Source organism: Ascaphus truei, chromosome 6, assembly GCF_040206685.1.
Source record: "Ascaphus truei isolate aAscTru1 chromosome 6, aAscTru1.hap1, whole genome shotgun sequence".
Classification (NCBI taxonomy): domain Eukaryota; kingdom Metazoa; phylum Chordata; class Amphibia; order Anura; family Ascaphidae; genus Ascaphus; species Ascaphus truei.
The window spans coordinates 27,385,295-27,393,321 of record NC_134488.1 but is presented as its reverse complement, the minus strand read 5'-3'; positions in this window follow the sequence as shown (position 1 = coordinate 27,393,321).

Genomic DNA, 8,027 nt, shown 5'->3' with positions numbered 1-8,027 from the left:
TTTTCTTCTTCTCTCCTTTGCTTCACACATGTAAATCCCTGCTGTGGAGCCTGAAGTCAAAGATTGGACTCTCCTCTGTTGGACATTGTCGCAATTCTTGGACTCCATATTTTTTCATAACTGATTTAATCTACTATATATTTCTGAAAGCACTGTATGTCTGCATCCCTAGCGGCAATCTCATTGGTCCCTTGGCCTGCCCGCCCCCCTCATTGGCCTGAGGCAGAGTGACTGGCAAAAACACACACACACACACACACACACACACACACACACACACACACACTCCCCCGTCAGTTGGACCGCAGCTCACCTTCCACACACCCCCCCCCCTCCTCTCCCGGTGCCCCTCACTCTCTCCCCCCACCTCACCCAAATCCCCACGCTCCACAACATCCCCAGCCGCACCATAACCCTCACCGTGCGCCGCGGCCCTCCTGCTCAGCAGCAAACTCCAGGCTCCTCCCCCCTCACGGCGCGGCCCGGGCCTTTTGCTCTCCCCCTCATGTGCGCCGCTACCGGAGAGGGGAAGCGCGGGTCGGGCCTCCTGCTCTCCCCCTCACGTGTGCCGCTACCGGAGAGGGGAAGCGCGGCGCAGGACTCCCCCTCACGTGCGCCGCTACCAGAGAGGGGAAGCGTGGCGCGGGACTCCCCCTCACGTGCATCGGCTCCCGGACGGAGGGGAAGCGCGGCGCGAGACTCCCCATCATGTGCGCCGGCTCCCGGACGGAGGGGATGTGCGGCGCGGGTCTCCTGCCACTCTTGCCCCCCCCCCCAGCTTCCCGAACTCACCTCCTGCCCCAGCCAGATGCCACGGGGTCAAGGTAAGTCACCCACCGTCTCCCACCCACGCACTGTCACCCAGTCACCCACCCACACACCCACCCAGTCACTTTCACCCAGTCACCCACCCACTCACTCAGTAACCCACCCACTCACTCACTCAGTCACCCACCCATTCAGTCACCCACCCACCCACTCAGTCACCCACCCACCCACTCAGTCACCCACCCACCCACTCAGTCACCCAGTCACCCACTCACTCACTCAGTCACCCACCCACTCAGTCACCCACCCACTCAGTAACCCACCCACCCACTCACTTAGTCACCCAAAAACTCACTTAGTCACCCACCCACTCACTCAGTCAAGTCACCCACCCACCGACCCAGTCAGTCACCCACCCACCCAGTCACCCACCCAGTCACCCACCCACCCACCCACCCAATCAGTCAGTCACCCACCCAGTCACCCACCCACCCAGTCAGTCAACCCAGTCACTCAGTCACCCACCCAGTCACTCAGTCACCCACCCAGTCACTCAGTCACCCATTCAGTCAGTCACCCACCCACCCAGTCACCCACCCATTCAGTCACCCACCCATTCACCCACCCATTCAGTCACCCACCCATTCAGTCACCCACCCATTCACCCACCCATTCAGTCACCCATTCACCCACCCATTCAGTCACCCATTCACCCACCCATTCACCCACCCATTCACCCACCCATTCAGTCACCCATTCAGTCACCCATTCACCCACCCAGTCAGTCACCCACTCACCCACCCAGTCAGTCACCCACTCACCCACCCAGTCAGTCACCCACTCACCCACCCAGTCAGTCACCCACTCACCCACCCAGTCAGTCACCCACCCACCCAGTCAGTCACCCACTCACCCACCCAGTCAGTCTCCCACTCACCCACCCAGTCAGTCTCCCACTCACCCACCCAGTCAGTCTCCCACTCACCCACCCAGTCAGTCTCCCACTCACCCACCCAGTCAGTCTCCCACTCACCCACCCAGTCAGTCTCCCACTCACCCACCCAGTCAGTCTCCCACTCACCCACCCAGTCAGTCTCCCACTCACCCACCCAGTCAGTCTCCCACTCACCCACCCAGTCAGTCTCCCACTCACCCACCCAGTCAGTCTCCCACTCACCCACCCAGTCAGTCTCCCACTCACCCACCCAGTCAGTCTCCCACTCACCCACCCAGTCAGTCTCCCACTCACCCACCCAGTCAGTCTCCCACTCACCCACCCAGTCAGTCTCCCACTCACCCACCCAGTCAGTCTCCCACTCACCCACCCAGTCAGTCTCCCACTCACCCACCCAGTCAGTCTCCCACTCACCCACCCAGTCAGTCTCCCACTCACCCACCCAGTCAGTCTCCCACTCACCCACCCAGTCAGTCTCCCACTCACCCACCCAGTCAGTCTCCCACTCACCCACCCAGTCAGTCTCCCACTCACCCACCCAGTCAGTCTCCCACTCACCCACCCAGTCAGTCTCCCACTCACCCACCCAGTCAGTCTCCCACCCAGTCAGTCTCCCACCCAGTCAGTCTCCCACCCAGTCAGTCTCCCACCCAGTCAGTCTCCCACCCAGTCAGTCTCCCACCCAGTCAGTCTCCCACCCAGTCTCCCACTCAGTCTCCCATTCAGTTTCCCACTCACCCACCCATTCAGTTTCCCACTCACCCACCCATTCAGTTTCCCACTCACCCACCCATTCAGTTTCCCACTCACCCACCCATTCAGTTTCCCACTCACCCACCCATTCAGTTTCCCACTCACCCACTCATTCAGTTTCCCACTCACCCACCCATTCAGTTTCCCACTCATCCACCCATTCAGTTTCCCACTCACCCACCCATTCAGTCTCCCACTCACCCACCCATTCAGTCTCCCACTCACCCACCCATTCAGTCTCCCACTCACCCACCCATTCAGTCTCACACTCACCCACCCATTCAGTCTCACACTCACCCACCCATTCAGTCTCACACTCACCCACCCATTCAGTCTCACACTCACCCACCCAGTCTCACCCAAAACTACCCACCCAGTCACTGACCCCACCCACCCACTCACCGACCCCACCCACCCACTCACCGACCCCACCCACCCACTCACCGACCCCACCTACCCACTCACTGACCCCACCTACCCACTCACTGACCCACCCAGTCACCGACCCCAGTCACTGACCCACCCAGTCACCGACCCTGAAAAAGTCACCCAGTCACCAACCCACCCACCGACCCAAAGTCACCCACCCCCCCAAAGTCACCCACCCACCCAAAGTCACCCACCCAAAGTCACCCACCCACCCACCGACCCAAAGTCACCCACCCACCGACCCAAAGTCACCCACCCACCGACCCAAAGTCATCCACCCCCCGACCCAACTCACCCACCCAACCACCGACCCAAAGTCACCCACCCACCAACCCAAAGTCAAACCGACCCAAAGTCACCCACCCACCGACCCAAAGTCACCCACCCACCAACCCAAAGTCACCCACCCACCCACCGACCCAAAGTCACCCACCCACCGACCCAAAGTCACCCACCCACCGACCCAAAGTCATCCACCCCCCGACCCAACTCACCCACCCAACCACCGACCCAAAGTCACCCACCCACCAACCCAAAGTCAAACCGACCCAAAGTCACCCACCCACCGACCCAAAGTCACCCACCCACCAACCCAAAGTCACCCACCCACCGACCCAAAGTCACCCACCCACCGACCCAAAGTCACCCACCCACCGACCCAAAGTCAAACCGACCCAAAGTAACCCACCCAGTCACCGACCCAAAGTCACCCACTCAGTCACCAACCCACCCACCCACTCAGTCAAGTGTCACCCACCCACCCACACAGTCACCCACCTAGCTGTCAAGGGGGGGGGAAGCCTAACCCTGTCGTACGCCCCCCCCAAAATTACATCCCGGGCAACGCCGGGTCTCTCAGCTAGTATATATATATAAAAAAAACACATGTATGATATTGCATGGATTACAGCTTTAATAAGCAGTGTCTTTAATCTATACTGAGGATCTACATTTACATGCTAATAAGCTGTATTAGGTTTATTTCCCAGAAGCCGGCCCTGGCTCTCAATCACAAGATGTATTGAATTCACAATTAAAGGCTGTCCTAAGCTTGTGCAACCAATCTGCTTAACTATTCCCCGTGGGTGAATCGTACCAGGCTGCAATACATCATCCAGTTTCACATATCTCACGGACAACTAGCAAATCCTGCCCATAGACTTTGGTTTTGAAAGTCCTGAAAAATAACCCCCGTCTGTTGGTCGGATCAGGTTGACAATTATGATGAGCGGATGAGCGATTGTTTCCTGGAACTAGCGAGTGCAGAACTGACAATGTAGGAACTGGAAAAAGAAAGTTACTGGAGACGCAACAATGGATGTTCAAAGAGGCGTACTATAGATGAAAGAGTGCAAGAAATGGACCGGCGTTCTTCCGGAAGGTATCTATCTATGTCCGGGGTCTCAATCTCAGTCCTCAAGGGCCACCAACAGGCCAGGTTTTATGGATATCCCTGCTGGAGCACAGGTGACTCAATCAGTTGAGCCACTGATTGAGCCACATGTGCTGAAGCAGGGATATGCATAAAACCTGGCCTGTTGGTGGCCCTTGAGGACTGGGTTGGAGTCCCCTGGTCTATATTCACCTCGAACTGGGAGTTGTTTTTCTTTCAAGACATTACTCTTGTAACATTTTTCTGACAATGGGCTTCACACATAACATTGAAAATGTGACAATCTTTTGGTACAAACTAAGTCATTTATATTATTATTATTGAAAGGAGCAATCCAATCGCTTTTTATTTAACATTTATTTCGATTATTTTGTTTTTTTTACCCAGGATTGAAGCAGGGGGTCTCCGGAGCTGCAACCCGTTAATTTTAATATACTGAAAATCGGACCTGTTAGTGGCCCTTGAGGACTGGAGTTTCCCATCCTTGTCTTATAACAGCAGTGCGCAAACAGGGGGGCGCACCCCCCAGGGGGGGCGCGGGCTGGTGCAGAGGCCCTGCACTCTTCCCCCAGGCATTTAAATTAAATGCCGGGGGGGCGTGAGGCCTCTGTAACCTACATACCAGGTTTCCGCAGGAGTGTTGTGCCGCGTCGCCATGGCAACGCGGCGTCAAATCAGGCCGCGGGGCCATGTGACACCACGGCATCATTTGACGCCGTGTTGCCATGCCAATGGGGTCGTGTGATGTCACACCCGACGCCGGTCTAACAGTAAGGGGGGCGCGAGTAGCTGCAGGAGCAGGCAGGGGGGCGCAGCTCAAAAAGTTTGCGCTCCCCTGTCTTATAATATAATTACATGCTATATAGTTACATAGTAGATGAGTGTAACAAGGACTTAACCCTGTCTAAATTTAGCTTCAATAGAAAGCCTCTAGTGGTATAAGGAATCCAGCAGGGAGATGGTTAATTGCAGCCAAAGTCAATTAACCAGTCTCTACCTGGCTAATCAGACAGGTTGAAAAGCCTTCTGCTGGGAACTGACAGACTCCTGAGCACAATCACAACTGTGCTGCCAAAGGAGATGATGATTGTCTTGAGCACGCAGAAGGACTGTCTGCTGACATCAAGACACCAGGGACCAGATCTCTATTCCAGGGTGCAGCGAACCCGGGAACCCAGCAGAGGCTGGCCCCTCAACGGACACCAATCCAGACCCAGAGACTGACATGAAGGTGCCACATGCTTATCCTACCAGCCCTGCACATAGGGACTGGGGATGTGGCTCAGTGAGTAAAGACACTGACTGGCACTGAGTTTGAAGCAGGGGAACCTGGCGTCGGCTCCTTGTGACCTTGGGCAAGTTACTTTATCTCCCTGTGCCTCAGGCACCAAAAAACATAGATTGTAAGCTCCATGGAGCAGGGAATGTGTCTGCAAAATGTCTCTGTAAAACACTACATAAAACTAGCAGCGCTATACACAAACAAACTATTATTATTATGTAACGGGTTCCCCCCCACCCCCAATCGCAGATACAGTGTGGGGGTGCAGGAAACATATAGAGTTACTCGGTGTTGTGCGTTACCTGTTGGCTCACAGGAGGGCTGAGCTTCCGCCACGGGGAACCTGGGGCAATTATACTAGGGTATTCACTTACGATGCAGCGCCTCCACCTGCGATGGCTCCCACCAGAGGGGGAGTGGTTCCTCGCAGGACAATCACAATAATCACATAGACAGGAAGTAATATAACTAAGGACTTTACTAACATGCAATATAACATATCACGGCCATACCGTAATATAACCTGTGTCCCTCTCTCAAGGAGACACTAACCGTGACGTCTCGCAGGACGATTCCCCAACACCAGGTGATCCCACCCAGTGTCCAAAGAACCCCACCCAATGTCCCGCACTCTTACAGAGAGAGGCAATGGGTGACTGCGCAGTCACTATTTAAGCTAAGGGCCCGGTGGTGCACTTAGGAATATATGATACCTGCCGAGCACTCCGGTGCTCAGGTCAGCAACTCTTCACAAAGGGTCAGTAGTAGGATGACGTCATCTGATCCCCAACCGAACTCCGGGCACGTGGACCGTCAGGGCGGTCCCACTCTGGAATAGTCTCTGCGGACCCCAACGTGGGTCCGAACCGCTTCACAGGAACAGCAGCAGCCGCTGTGTCCCTATCTATCTAAGTGGCACGCGCTATACTATAGGCCGTCCCTATAGCACAGCAACCTGTAGTGGCTTTGGGGAAACTCCTAGGGGCCTACAGGGGTTAATGACCTGTCCCACTCCCCTAACTCTCCAATTCCCTCAACCTCACTAATACCTACGAGTCCCAGCGCCTACAGCAGCAAGCTGTAGCTCACTGGGTGCTGGCAGCCAACGTGCTGCGCAACAAGGTGCCTGCCTGTCAGACCTCACAGCACTGACAGCCGTGACTCTGACAAGGCAGCACTCTAACAACACTAAGGGCAGAGTCCCTATCTTGGGCCTCCCTCAGCAATTACCCACTACCGTAGTGGGGGGTTGGGGCCTACCTGGGGTGTGGGTACCTATAGGGCCGCAGGAGCTGCACGCGCTCCCCGCACCCTTCCTTCCCTCACAGCTCCCCTGCTCCAACGGACTAACCTGAGTGACAGGGTCCCTCTCTCTAGAGCAATCCCTGGAAACACTCTCTCTCAGAGGGTACTTAGCTACCTCAGACCCTGGGGGTGCTGGCCTAGTACAGGGAGTCCGTGTCTCCTGTACCCTACCTCCTTCCCTGGGCTGCTCCGGTCTCTGACTAACACCTAACATGCTCCAAGCCCGCCAAATGTATCTCTTTGCCTCTGCAGAGTTCCTAAACCCTATTGGCTCCCTGGTGTCACATGGGGCATACATAGGCTCATGGGACCTGTAGTCCCAGCTCAGAGCCTTCCCTGGTAGGCTAGGGCTTCGCGGGCTTTTCCTATCCTGCACTGCGCTTGCGCAAGCTTTCTCTGGCTGCCCTAACCTCCCCTGGGCTTTCCCTGCTCCCGCGCGACTTCTCTGGGGGCCTTCCGCGCTATCAGGTCCCTGCGCATGCGCAACACGCATCGCAATGGCGGCGCCCTGCTTCCTGAGCCGCCGGGTCCTTAGAGACGCGACCGTGGCCCTAGCGACGGCCCGATCGTGTCCCCGGCAACCGGCCCGCTCGCGGAGGCAGAGCACTACTCCCTGCTCCGGCCCCCACCCTTGGAAGCAGCCGTCGGGTCCGTCGCTGGCTCCGGCGGCACCCGCGATTGGGCTGCTTCAAGGGAGGGGGGTCTCCAGGACCTGATGGGGCCAAAGGCTACACTCTCCCCCTGATGAAAAACCCAACGTCCCCGCTTGGGGAACGACATCAATCAGCATAAAAGTTATATAATCAAAATGCAGTGCATAGAAAATACAACTTATCATGTCGACTTAACATATCAGGTTACATGGCAATTCCCACCCAATGATACCCGAGACTAGCTGAGACCATTTGTGGGGTGCCCTTAACTGATCATGTGGGTTTACCTCACTTTTGCGTCCGTGAGCCTCCCCTAGGAAAATTTCTTGGAGATCACACCTGAGGGCAACAGTCACTGGTTCCTCGCTACTTCCTCCCCCTGGTGGACGGAATAGCACCATGTCTCTTAAGCAGGCCTTTACCCGGTCATCCGCGGCATGGGTGCGGTAGACCAGGAGGCCAGGACCTTTCCCGCGGTCCACTTCGTGG